The following is a 12,793-nucleotide window of genomic DNA, read 5'->3' as shown; positions in this document are numbered from 1 at the left end:
TGGGCCACCACCTGGCTCGCTCCTTTAAAAAAAATCCTGAAGATGGGTCTGGCAGGTGGGAGGTGGCACAGTGGATAAAACGTTGGATTCTCAAGCAGGAGGTCCTGAGTCCAATCCCTGGCTTCACATGTGTCAGAGTGCTGTGTCAGTGTCTCTCCCTTAAATATCTCCCCACCCACCCACCCACCTACAAAAGTGGAGAGAGAAGAAACCCTGAGTTGAAGAAGCAGCAGAAATTAGATTCAGGGCCAGAAGTCCAAGCAGAGAGAAACTGTGTCTCCGAGAGCTCAGGGCTAAGAGGGCAGGGACAGGCACGGGCAGGGTGGGCAATGCACCTGCATCCAAGCTGCAGCTCTGGGCTCAGGACCAGCTGCCTCCAGCCCAGGGAGGGGCTGATCTGAGTTGGGGGGGGGGTGACTCAGGGCCTGGGAGCTTCCTGTGACTCAGCCCAGGACGCAACCTAGAGGGGGAAGTGGAGAGGGAGAGGGGTCTCTGTAAGAGAGATTGGATTCCCTCCCTGGGCTGAGGGAGGATGGACTTGGGGAGTGGCTGGGTGTGTGGGAGGAGGGGCTGGGGGACCCCTGGATACGAGGGAGGAGGGGCTAGGGATTCCTGGGTATGTGGCAGGAGGAAGGGGCGGCCCTGGGTCTGGGAGAGGAGCAGCTTGGGGATCCCTTAGTCTGGGGGGATCTAGGGCCGGCAGGGGCTCTGAGCTCTGAGGTCAGAAGGGGCTGATCCCCCGGCTGTCGCAGGAAGGCTACAAGCACTGGCTCTGCAATGCTGGGCCCTCTCCCTGGCCTCGCCCCAGCGCCCCACCTTCATCCCAGCCCCATCTCCGGGCCTGGACAGGACCCAGGTGCCTTGGGGCCCAGCCGGAAGGGGCCCAGGACAAAGGACTGTTTAACTAGGCAGAGTGGTGAAGGGGAGTGAAGTGGGTGGAAAGGTCAGCTCTCGCCTGAGGCTTGAGCAGAGAAAGGGGATGTTAGGGGGGCCACCCCGGAAGACATCCTGAAAGTCAGAGGCCAGTGGCCAACAAATCCTTCACAGTCCTGGACTGGGGCACTCGGAGCCTTGGGGCATTGGGACACCGCCCCTGCTGGTGGTATCGGGAACTGCAGGCGCTCCGTCCTGCCTGGCTGTGGGTCAGCTGTTCTCAGCCCTTCCCGAGCTGCTGGTACTGTGCTCAGCGCCTGGGGAAGAGCAAGGCCGAGGTCCCTGCCTGACCTCAGAGGCTTCCAGGACAAAGATGGAGGTCCCCTCTTGCCCTTTGTGTCCAAGTCACAGCCTTTGCATCCTAGTTTGTAGCTCCTGGTATCTGTTTTTAAATGGAGATATTTTCCTTTTTTCCCTCTTTTTCCATATATATATATATTTGCCACCATGGTTAGTTATCACGGATATTCCGTGTCTACACAACAAAACCACTACATATGGTGTCCCCCCCCCCACATACTTCTGTTTTAATTTCTTTATTGGGGAATTCATACATTTTTTTCCTGGTCATTCTTTTTAGAGGATAGAAAGAATTTGAGAGGGGAGAGGGATATAGAGAAGGAGAGAAGAAGAGAGATCCCTACAGATCTGTTTCACCCTTGTGAATATCCCGCCCCCCCCACAGGTGGGGCCAGGGACTTGAACCTGGGTCCTTGTGCACGGTAATGTGTGTGCTCAACTGGGAGTGCCACAGTCTGGCTCCTTTTCTTGTCATAATGCCATTCTGGGGAATGAGCCAAGGGCCTGTGCAGGTGTGTCATCACAGAGTGGCCTTCTGGCCCATGTTTTAAATTCTACATACCTAGAGGAGAGAGACAGTGAGACAGAGACACCACAGTACTGCTCCGTCATCCATGGAGCTCTCTTGGTGCTCCAGTGACTGAACCTGTCAGGAACAGGGAAATTCATGCATTCAGTCAGGTGCCCCCCTGTATAACATTCAACTGCAGTAAAGCTCAAATGACTGAATATTTAAAATGTTAAAATAATTAAGTGACAGTATATAAGAATGTGTGAAAAATACTTATGAAATTACTGGTAAATATTTGTGAGAAGTTGGTGGTAAATAATTTTTCAAAATACTTTTGAGAAAGAGAAAAATATTTTCCTCACAAACAGCCATCAGAGGCTCGAACCTGAGATAATAGATGTGCCTGTTTAGGTTGATACGCTTAGTTTGACGTGTTAGAGAAGTTAGCGGTAAATATTTGTGTAAAAATATTTGTCAAACAGACGACCCCACCAATGTGTCCTGGAGCTCCGATTCCCCAGAACCCCACCCTACTAGGGAAAGAGAGACAGGCTGGGAGTATGGATCTACCAGTCAACACCCATGTTCAGTGGGGAAGCAATTACAGAAGCCAGACCTTCCACCTTCTGCATCCCACAATGACCTTGGGTCCATACTCCCAGAGGGTTAAAGACTAGGAAAGCTATCAGGGGAGGGGATGGGATATGGAGACCTGATGGTGGGAATTGTGTGGAGTTGTACCCCTCTTATCCTATGGTTTTGTTAATGTCTCCTTTTTTAAATTAAACAAATTAAAATTAAAAAAATATTTGTCAAAATATTTTTGAGAAAGAGAAAACTATTTTCCTCACAGACAGCAACGAGAGGCTCGAACCTGAGATAACAGATGCGCTTGTTTAGGTCGGTAAGTTTAGTTTGACATGTTAGACAAGCCCCGGACCTAATTGACTGGGAGGTGGTGTAACTCCACACCCCCAGCCAGGGAAACATAGGATAAAAAGTCAGTGAAAATGGACACTGAATAGACTGACTGAAACGGAGGAATTCTTGACGTCACTCTCCTGTGGTCATCCGCTTGTCGCACAACCACTTCAGCTCAACCTTTGGGTGGTCGTGGTTTACTGATTCCTAAGCTGGACCCAAGGCAGACAGTTCTTCAGGCTGACCACGTCTGGACCTGCTCTCCAGGCTAGGCTGATCACATCCGGACCTGCTAGAGAGACCAGACTGCCTGCTAGGCTGACTAGACTACCAGACCTGCCCTAGGCTGACCACCAGCATCCGGACCTGCCAGAGAGACCAGACTGACCAGCCTGTTTAAGAGGACACCACTGATGAGACCTTAGTTCATAGGAGAGGTACCAGGGAATTGGGATTGTATGTGTATTGAATGAAGTGTTGTGACAGCATCATAAACAGCCCCGGTCTCATTAAAAGAGGGGAGGTATCCTCTCCTCCTGTCCGCCAACCTAATTTAACTCTCCAACCCTTTAATGCTCTTGTCAGGTTCAGTCAGTCCGTTCAAACCAAAGGCCTCACCCAAACCAGGCATGTGTGGGGACTAGGGGCTTAGACTTGGGTCCTTGAGCATTGTAACATGTGCGCTCAATCAGCTGTGCCAATATCTGGCCCCTTCTCTCTCTCTCTTTTTTGCCTTCAAGGTTATTGCCGGGGCTCGGTGCCTGCACCACGAATCCACTGCTCCTGGAGGCCATTTTTCCCTATTGTTACCCTGGTTGTTTTACCATTGTTGTGGTTATTATTATCGTTGTTATTGATGTTGTTGTTGTTGGATAGGACAGAGAGAAATGGAGAGAGGAGGGGAAGACAGAGAGGGGAAGAGAAAGATAGACACCCGCAGACCTGCTTCACCGCCTGTGAAGCGACTCCCCTGCAGGTGGGGGGCCAGGGGCTCGAACCGGGATCCTTCCGCCGGTCCTTGCGCTTTGCGCCACGTGAGCTTAACCCACTGTGCCACCGCCCAACCCCCCCTTTTAATATTTTATTTATTTTAGTAGAGACATAGAGAAACCAAGAGGGGTTGGGAAGATAGAGTAGGAGAGATGCAGAGAGACACCTGCAGCCCTGCTACACCACTCATGGAGCTTTCCCCCTGCAGGTGGGGACTGGGGGCTTGAACCGGAGTCCTTATGCACTGTAGCATGTACAGTCAACCAGATGAGTCACCACCTGCCCCCTCTGTTTGTTCCCCATTGCACCTCTGTGTTCCTTATGAGTCAAAACTCACTCCTACTGGGGCAAGGCACTGGTATATCAGGTAAGCACACACTGCCATGTAAGAGGGCCTGGGTTTCAAGCCTCTGGTCTCCACCTGCAGGTGAGATGTTTCACAGTGGACCTTCAGCTCAATGTTTCTCTTGTTCTCTATCCTCTATTTCTTTCTTTTCTTTTCTTTTTGCCTCCAGAGTTATTGCTGGGGCTTGGTGTCTGCACTACCAATCCACTGCTCCTGGAGGCTATTTTTCCCCTTTTGTTGCCTTTGTTGTTTATCGTTGTTACTGATGTTGTCGTTGTTGGATAGGACAGAGAGAAATGGAGAGAGGAGGGGGAAGACAGAGAGGGGGAGAGAAAGATAGACACCTGTAGACCTGCTTCACCGCCTGTGAAGTGACTCCCCTGCAGGTGGGGAGTCCGAACCGGACTCAAACCGGAAACCTTACGCCGGTCCTTGCGCTTCATGCCATGTGTACTTAACCCGCTGCCCTACTGCCCAGTCCCCCCTCTATTTCTCTCCGTCCTGTCAAATAATAGAAGAAAAAATTTTAAAGATAAAATAAAGTTGACTTATTTGGGTGGGGAGACAGCAGAACAGTCATGCAAAAGAAAGAGACTTCCATGTGTGAGGCTCTGAGGTCTCAGCTTCAGTCCCCAACACTAGCATGAACCAGAGCTGAGCAGTACTCTGGTAAAAAGAAAAAAAAAATGATTTGAAGTGTCTATGTGGGGTGGGGGGAAGGGAGAGAATATAGCACTGCTCAGCTTTCAAATATGGTGCTCCTGGAAACTGAACCTGGGTTTTTTCTTGATTCTCTGCTTGCTTTTCATAATTTTATCTTATCATGTATTTACTCATTATTATGTCAAATAGATTACATGCTCAGTTCTGGCATGTGGTGGTGCTGGAGCTCGAACCTGGGTCCTCAGGCATGCAAGGTCTGTGCTCTGACATAACAAACTATTTCCAAGCTCCTCCCCTCCATCTCTTGCCAAAACTCCTGCCATTCTCCCTTGTCTGGCTTCTCCCCTTAAACCTAGGGGAGAGAAAGAGGAGAGAGAGAGAGAGGGATTGATTGAGATTGATTGAGATTACAAGAGCCCTGCTCAGCTCTGGCTGATGGTGGTGCTGGGGATTGAACCTGGGACCTCAGAGCCTTAGACATGAGAGTCTTTTGCAGAAACATTATGCTGTCTCCCTAGCCATGAATTCTTTCTTGCCTCAGGGTCTAGACACTTGCTTTTCCCTCTGACTTAATTACCCCCCCCCCAAGTTTGTGTCCATCCACTGCTTTGTCTTTATCATGGTCCTGGGATTATCTCATGCGTCCTGTTTGCTCCTGAGTCTGACTGGCTTCAGAACAGGACCTGGCATTGGGGAATAGATGCTCAGTGGATATTGGCTGGGTGGAAGTAGAATAGCATAACGGTTATGCAAAGAGACTGTCATGCCTGAGGCTCCAAGGTCAATCAAGGTTCAATCCTCCTCTACACCACCATAAACCAGAGCTGAGCAGCGCTCTGGTAAAACAAACAAATAAACATATTCACAGTGGACATAGGCTGAAGGAATATCCTTCCTTCGTGCTACTGAGGAACTACCCTCCTTCTCACCAGCCACCTTCTCTGCCTCACGCAGTGCCAAAGGCGGGAAGGATGTCATTGTTTTTCTTTTTTCTTCTCATCTGACTTTTGCTCCTACATGATCCCACTACTTCCTGAAGACTCAGGAGGAAAGAGACAGACAGAGAGAGAGACAGAGACGAGGAGGAGACACCATAGCACTGTTCTACCGCTTATAAAGTTTCCCCTTCCTATGTTGATCTTGAACCTGGGGCTCAAATCCGGGTCCTTGATCATGGTAAAATGTGCATTCTACTTGGTGAGCCATCTCTCAGCCCCCTCATCTTTTCTTTTTCTTTCTTTTTTGCCTCCAGGGTTATCGCTGTGGTTCAGTGCCTGCACCACGAATCCACTGCTCCTGGTGGCCATCTTGTTTTCCATTGTTGTTATTTCTTTTCTTTCTTCTTTTTTTAAATATTTATTTTATTTTGTTGCCCTTGTTTTATTGTTGTAGTTATTGTTGTTACTGACGTCGTTGTTGTTGGATAGGACAGAGAGAAATGGAGAGAGGAGGGGAAGACAGAGAGGGGGGAGAGAAAGACAGACACCTGCAGACCTGCTTCACCGCCAATGAGGCGACTCCCCTGCAGGTGGGGAGCTAGGGCTCGAACAGGGATCTTTATGCCGGTCCATTAACACTTTGCACCACGTGCACTTAACCTGCTGCGCTACCTACCGCCTGACTCCCTTCTTTCTTCTTTTTTTAATTTTAAAATTACATTCATTTATTTATTTTTCTGCATTACTGGCTTGGAACATCTTGCCTTGTCCTTTTTTCTTTTTTCTCCAGGGTTATCGCTGGGGCTTGGTGCCTGCACTACGGATCCACGGCTCCTGGAGGCCATTTTCCCCAATTTGTTGCCCTTGTTGTCCTAGTTGTTGTTGCATAGGACAGAGAGAAATGGAGAGAGGAGGGGAAGACAGAGAGGGGGAGAGAAAGACAGACACCTGCAGACCTGCTTCACCGCCTGTGAAGAGACCCCCCTGCAGGTGGGGAGCCGGGGGCTCGAACCAGGATCCTTACGCCGGGCTTTGCGCTTTGCGCCATCTGTGCTTAACCCACTGCGCTACCTGCCAGCCCCCAATTTTTAAATTATATTTATTTATTGGATAGAGACAGCCACAAATCTAGGGGGAAGAGGAGAGACAAAGAGACACCTGCAGCCCTGCCTCACGGCTCATGACGCTTCCTCCCTGCCGGTGGTGCCCCAGGTCTTTAACCTGGGCTCTTATGCAAGGTAGTGTGTGTGTTCAACAGGGCGCACCCAGTCCCTGTGTCCCCTTTCACAGAGGTGCCACCAGCTGCTCTGAGTGCTGTGGCTCTGTCCTTGGTGCTGATCCGGCTCCCACTTCCGTCCTGACACCTGCTCCCTGCTGTTCTACCTGCACTCTGGCTCTTAGCTGTGAGTGGACACCTGGCCCTTTGATGAGCTTGGGGGCCCCTCCAGGGCAGGACCTCAGATGCTGAGGATGGCCGGGGACACTGGAAGCTCGCTCCCCTTGGGTGCAGGGATGAGAGTCAGTGTGTGTAAGTTCAGCTTGCGAGAGATAAGTGCTGATTCCCTGGCACCAGGCAACTTCATTGCCCAGACCTCAGCATGAAGGGGTCCTCTGGGTGCAAAGGGGAACTCACTCAGAGGGGTGAAGGGCTGTCGGTCCTTGTTTCTCCTCACAAGAAGGCCCTCTCCAAGATGGCAGAATGCCCACTCCTGGAGATGTCTCCCTGGGTGCGAAGTGGGCCTAGCCATTGTCTGCACCTGGGTTCAAATCTGAGCAACAGAAGGGAGTGCCAGGGCATGGGAGTGGGGGCCTCAGGTGCTGTGCTGCCTCTCTCTCTCTCTGAGCACTGTTCAGTTCTGATGATAGTACTGGGGATTGAACTTGGGACCTTGGAGCCTCAGGCTTAAGAATCTGTTTGCATTGCCATTATGCTGCCTCCCCAGCCCACTGTCTCTTCTTGAAAAAAAAAAATCAGCTGAGGAGCTGAATTTGTGGAATCAGCTGAGGAGTGAATTTGTGCATCCTTATGTTCATGTCTCTGGAAAAAGAAAAAAGAATAAGCATGGTCTCCTGTCCTCTATGGCCTGTGCACAGTGTTCTTATAGTTTCAGGGGCTGCCAAACCAGAGAATGGCAAGTGGGTGGACTTGTGTGCCTGTATGTACTTCCCTGATCTTTAAAATTTGTGGTCTAACATTCAAGTCCTTGATCCACTTGCAATTTACTTTTGTATTTGGTGAAATACAGTGGTTCAGTTTCATTCTTCTGCATGTTTCAACCCATTGTTTCCAACACCATTTGTTGAAGAGATTCTGCTTTTCCCATTTAATAGTCTGAGCCCCTCTGTCAAAGATTAGATGTCCATAGGTGTGGGGGCTCACTTCTGGGCTCTCAATTCTATTCCACTGGTCAGTGTGTCTATTCATGATCCAGTACCAAGCAGTTTTGATGACAATGGCCCTATAATACAATTTGAGATCTGGGAGTGTGATGCTTCTGGTTCTGTACTTTCTTCTCAAGATTGTTTTGGCAATTCTAGGTCTTTTCTGGTTCCAGATAAACATTTGTAGCATTTGTTCTATTCTCCTAAAAATGTGCTTGGGATCTTGATGGGGATAGCATTAAATTTGTAGATGGCTCTGGGTAGTATATTCATTTTGATGTTAATTCTTCCAACCCATGAACATGGAGTATCTTTCCACTTCTTTGTGTCTTTTTCAATTTTCTTGAGTAGTGACTTATAATTTTCAGTATACAAGTCTTTCACTTCTTTGGTTAGGTTTACTCCTAGATATTTTATTGTTTTTGTTGCTATAGTAAAAGGAATTGATTTCTGGATTTCAATTTCTTCTTAGTGTTTGCATAGAGGAATGCTACTGACTTTTGAATGTTAATTTTATAGCATGACACCTTACTGATGATTTCCAAAAGCTTCTTGCTGGATTCCTTAGGTTTTTCTGTGTATACTATCATGTCATCTGCAAATATGGAGAGTTTGACTTCTTCTCTTCCAATCTGTATCCCTTTAATTCCTTGCTCCTGCCTGATTGCTATGGCAAGAACTTCCAACACTATGTTGAACAGTAATAGTGATAGTGGGCATCCCTGTCTAGTACCTGATCTGAGTGGAAATGCTTCCAGTTTTTCACCATTGAGTATGATGTTGGCTGTAGGTTTGCTCTATATAGACTCCACTATCTTCAGGAATTTTCCATCTATTCCCATTTTTTGTAGTGTTTTGACCATAAAGGGATGTTGTATTTTGTCAAAGGCTTTCTCTGCATCTATTGATATGACCATGTGGTTTTTGGTCTTGCCTTTGTTGATGTGGTGGGTCACATTGATTGACTGATTTACGTATATTAAACCAACCTTGCATGCCTGGGATAAACCCCACTTGGTCATGATGAACAATCTTTTTGATATACTGCTGTATCCGGTTGGCTAGAATTTTGTTCAGTATTTTAGCATCTATGTTCATCGGAGATATTGGTCTGTAGTTTTCTTTTCTGGTTGTGTACTTCCCTGATATTACCTCAGGTCACACCACCTAGCAATACTCAATTGTCAGAAAAGTCATGATGCATTTTAGCTAGTTAACGTGGTAGTCCAGATGTGCAGTGGCCAGAGCACCGGAGTTCCCAAGTTTGATTCCAGGAACCATGTGAGTCAGAGATGCTTTGGTTATCTCTTTCTCTGTCTCTCTTTTGTGAAAACTAATAAAAACACCTGTAAAGGATATATTGCAGGGGCCAGGTGGTGATGCATCTGGATGTGTGCCTGTTACAATATTCAAGGGACCTGGGTTCAAGTCCCCGGTCCCCATTTGCAGGGGGGAAGCTGCGTGAGTGGTAAAGTGTCTCTGTCTCTCTTTCCCCCTTCCTCTCAATTTCTGGCTGTCTACCCAATAAATAAATAAAGACAATACATTTTTTGCCTCCAGGGTTATTGCTGGGCTCGGTGCCTGCACTATGAATCCACTGCTCCTGGAGGCTGTTTCCCCCCTTTTGTTACCCTTGTTGTTTATCGCTGTCATTGCTGTCATTCCTGCTGGATAGGACAGAGAGAAATCGAGAGGGGAGGGGAAGACAGAAGGGGGAAAGAAAGATAGACACCTGCAGACCTGCTTCACTGCTTGTGAAGTGACTCCCCCTACAGGTGGGGAACCGGGGGCTCGAAACAGGATCCTTCACACCGGTCCTTGTGCCTCATGCCATGTGCTCTTAGCCCACTGTGCTACCACCTGGCCCCGAAAATAAAATTTAAAAGAAATATATATTGCTAACTCGGAGCAGGGCAGTAGTGTACCTGGTAGAGCATACTTGTTGCTATTCACAAGGACCTGGGTTCAAGCCTCTGTTCCCACCTGCAGGGGGGAAGTTTCACTAGTAGTGGAGCAGTGCTGTGTGTGTCTCTCTTTCCCTCTTTTTTTTTTTTTTCTCTCTCTCTCTCCCTCCCTCCTCTATTCTCTCTATAAAAGCAGTTAAGGAAGAAAGAAAGGGAGTGCAGGCCCTGGGAGAGGTAAATTCTGACAGACACTGAGTCCTACTGAGAACCCTGATGGTCAAAAAGAGGGTGAGGAGGAGAGAGAAAGAAAGAAAGGAACGTGGACGAAGGAAGGAGGAGGAGGAGAATTAGAAACATGAGTGACCTTTGGAAAACACCTAAGGAAGGGGGCTCCGTGTTCCATAACTAAAAGCCAGCCAGGAACAGTGGGCAGGATTTCAGACCCGCCCTGAGTTCCTGGGAAGGGAGCCGGCTACACGTTGTAACCGTCACAGTCAAGCAACGCGTCAACCTTGACTGCGTAATGGAGCTGCCATATAAAACCAATAAGGATGGGGGTTCAGACAGTTCCCACACTGGGGTGCATGTCCCTGGGCCACAGTGTGGCCCCAAGCTCCAACAAAACAGACATTCCTTTGTCCAGGACCCCACCCTTCGTGTCTCTTTATCTAACGGTTAACTCGTGTCTTTCAACAAACAGTCTTTGTAATAAACCTATAATCTGAAAACGGCCTCCTGTGTTCTGTGAGTCATTCATTGCAGCAGATCAGTAGGCAGCAAAAGGGGGCCGTGGGAACCTGTGGGTTGTAGCGGTGGACTCCAGGCCCAGATAAGAGCCAGGGCTGGGGAAATAGCTCCGTCGGATAGTGCGCTGCTCTGCTATATGCAAAACCCGGGTTGAGACCAGCCCACCAGATTAAAGGAAGTTTCTGTGCTGCGGTGTCTTTTATTTATTTATATTTATTTTTATTTTGCCTCCAGGGTTATCACCGGAGCTCAGTGCCCACACTACGAATTCATGGCTCCAGGTGGCCATTTTCTCCCCTTTATTATTTATTTATGTATTTATTTATTTTTAATTGGATAGGATAGAGAGAAATTGAGAGGGGGAGGGGAAGACAGAGACGGAGAAAGACAGACACCTGTAGACTGGCTTCACTGCTTGTGAAGCATCCCCCCCACACACACACAGGTGGGGAGCTCAGAGCTCAAACCCGGATCCTGGCACAGGTCCTTGTGCTTAGTACTACATGCACTAAACCAAGCACACCATGGCCCAGCCCCCTTTATATATATATATATATATATATATTTTAATTTTATTTATTTATTCCCTTTTGTTGCCCTTGTTGTTTGTTTTACTGTTGTAGTTATTACTGATGTCATTGTTTGTTGGATAGGACAGAGAGAAATGGAGAGTGGAGGGGGAAGACAGAGAGGGGGAGAGAAAGATAGACACCTGCAGACCTGCTTCACTGCCTGTGAAGTGACTCCCCTGCAGGTGGAGAGCCGGGGACTCAAACCGGGATCCTCAAGCCGGACCTGGTGCTTTGTGCCACCTGCACTTAACCCGCTGTGCTACCACCTGACTCCCCCGCTTTATTTATTTATTAATATTAATTTATTTATTCCCTTTTGTTTCCCTTGTTGTTTTATTGTTCTAGTTATTATTGTTGTAGTTATTACTGTCGTCGTTGTTGCATAGAACAGAGAGAAATGGAGAGAGGAGGGAGAGACAGAGAGGGGGAGAGAAAGACAGACACCTGCAGACATGCTTCACCACCTGTAAAGCGACTCCCTGCAGGTGGGGAGCTGAGGGCTTGAACCAGGATCCTCACACCAGTCCTTGTGCTTTGTGCCACCTGCACTTAACCCGCTGCACTAACGCCTGAATCCCACTTTATTTATTTTTAATGAGATACAAAGAGATACATAGATAGGTAGATAGATAGATAGATAAATAGATAGATAGATATCAGAGCCCTGCTCAGCTCTGGCTTATGGTGGTGCTGGGGATTGAAACTGGGACCTCAGCGCTGCACCCCTGGGTCTGTCACCTGTGGGTTATTCTTTTTTCTTTATTTTTACCCCTTTTGTTGCCCTTGTTGTAGCCTTGTTGTGGTTATTGTTGTTGTTGATGTCGTTTGCTGTTGGACAGGACAGAGAGAAATGGAGAGAAGAGGGGAAGACAGAGAGGGGAGAGAAAGACAGACACCTGCAGACCTGCTTCACCGCCTGTGAAGCGACTCCCCTGTAGGTGGGGAGCCGGGGGCTCGAATGGGGATCCTTACGCTGGTCCTTGCGCCCTGCTGACACGTGCGTTTAACCCGCTGCGCTACCGCCCGACTCCCCACCTGTGGGTTATTCTGTGTCACAGGTGCTCCATGCTCATCTCCTGACATCCCGAGCATTCAGACATCAGACCGTAGCACCCGGGCAGGTGTGGTTTTCACCTCCACTTGGCAGTGTAGAGGCTAAGAAGCCTCCTCCAGGTCACCCCCTGGCTAAATACATGCTAGAGCTGGCTTGAGTCTGGGCACCTAACAGCTAGGACACACTGCCCTCTAGAGGCTGTTCTGATAATGCTAATAACAACCTCATGGGCGCTCCCTGCAGGAGGCCAGCACGTGGATGACCTGGCGTGGGTGTCACCAGTAAGAGTCCCAGTGCTTGTGAGATTCCTGTGGGGCAGAGAGCAACTGTCCCTCCAGATGCCCTGGCATCCTGGGGAACCTGCCCAGATCCTCCCACACCTGCCGACCAAGGATGGGACAGCTGCTGGGAAGTAAAGCGGTGGGAGGTTAGTACCAGAAGCAAAAGTCTCTTTTCAAACGACTTATTTCATTGACTTCATAGGAGATAACGTGTTTCAACAAAAGAGAGAGAGAGAGAGAAGCCAGAGCAC

The sequence above is a fragment of the Erinaceus europaeus genome, chromosome 2 (assembly GCF_950295315.1).
Source record: "Erinaceus europaeus chromosome 2, mEriEur2.1, whole genome shotgun sequence".
In the NCBI taxonomy this organism is placed as follows: domain Eukaryota; kingdom Metazoa; phylum Chordata; class Mammalia; order Eulipotyphla; family Erinaceidae; genus Erinaceus; species Erinaceus europaeus.
Note: the sequence above shows the minus strand (reverse complement) of the source record.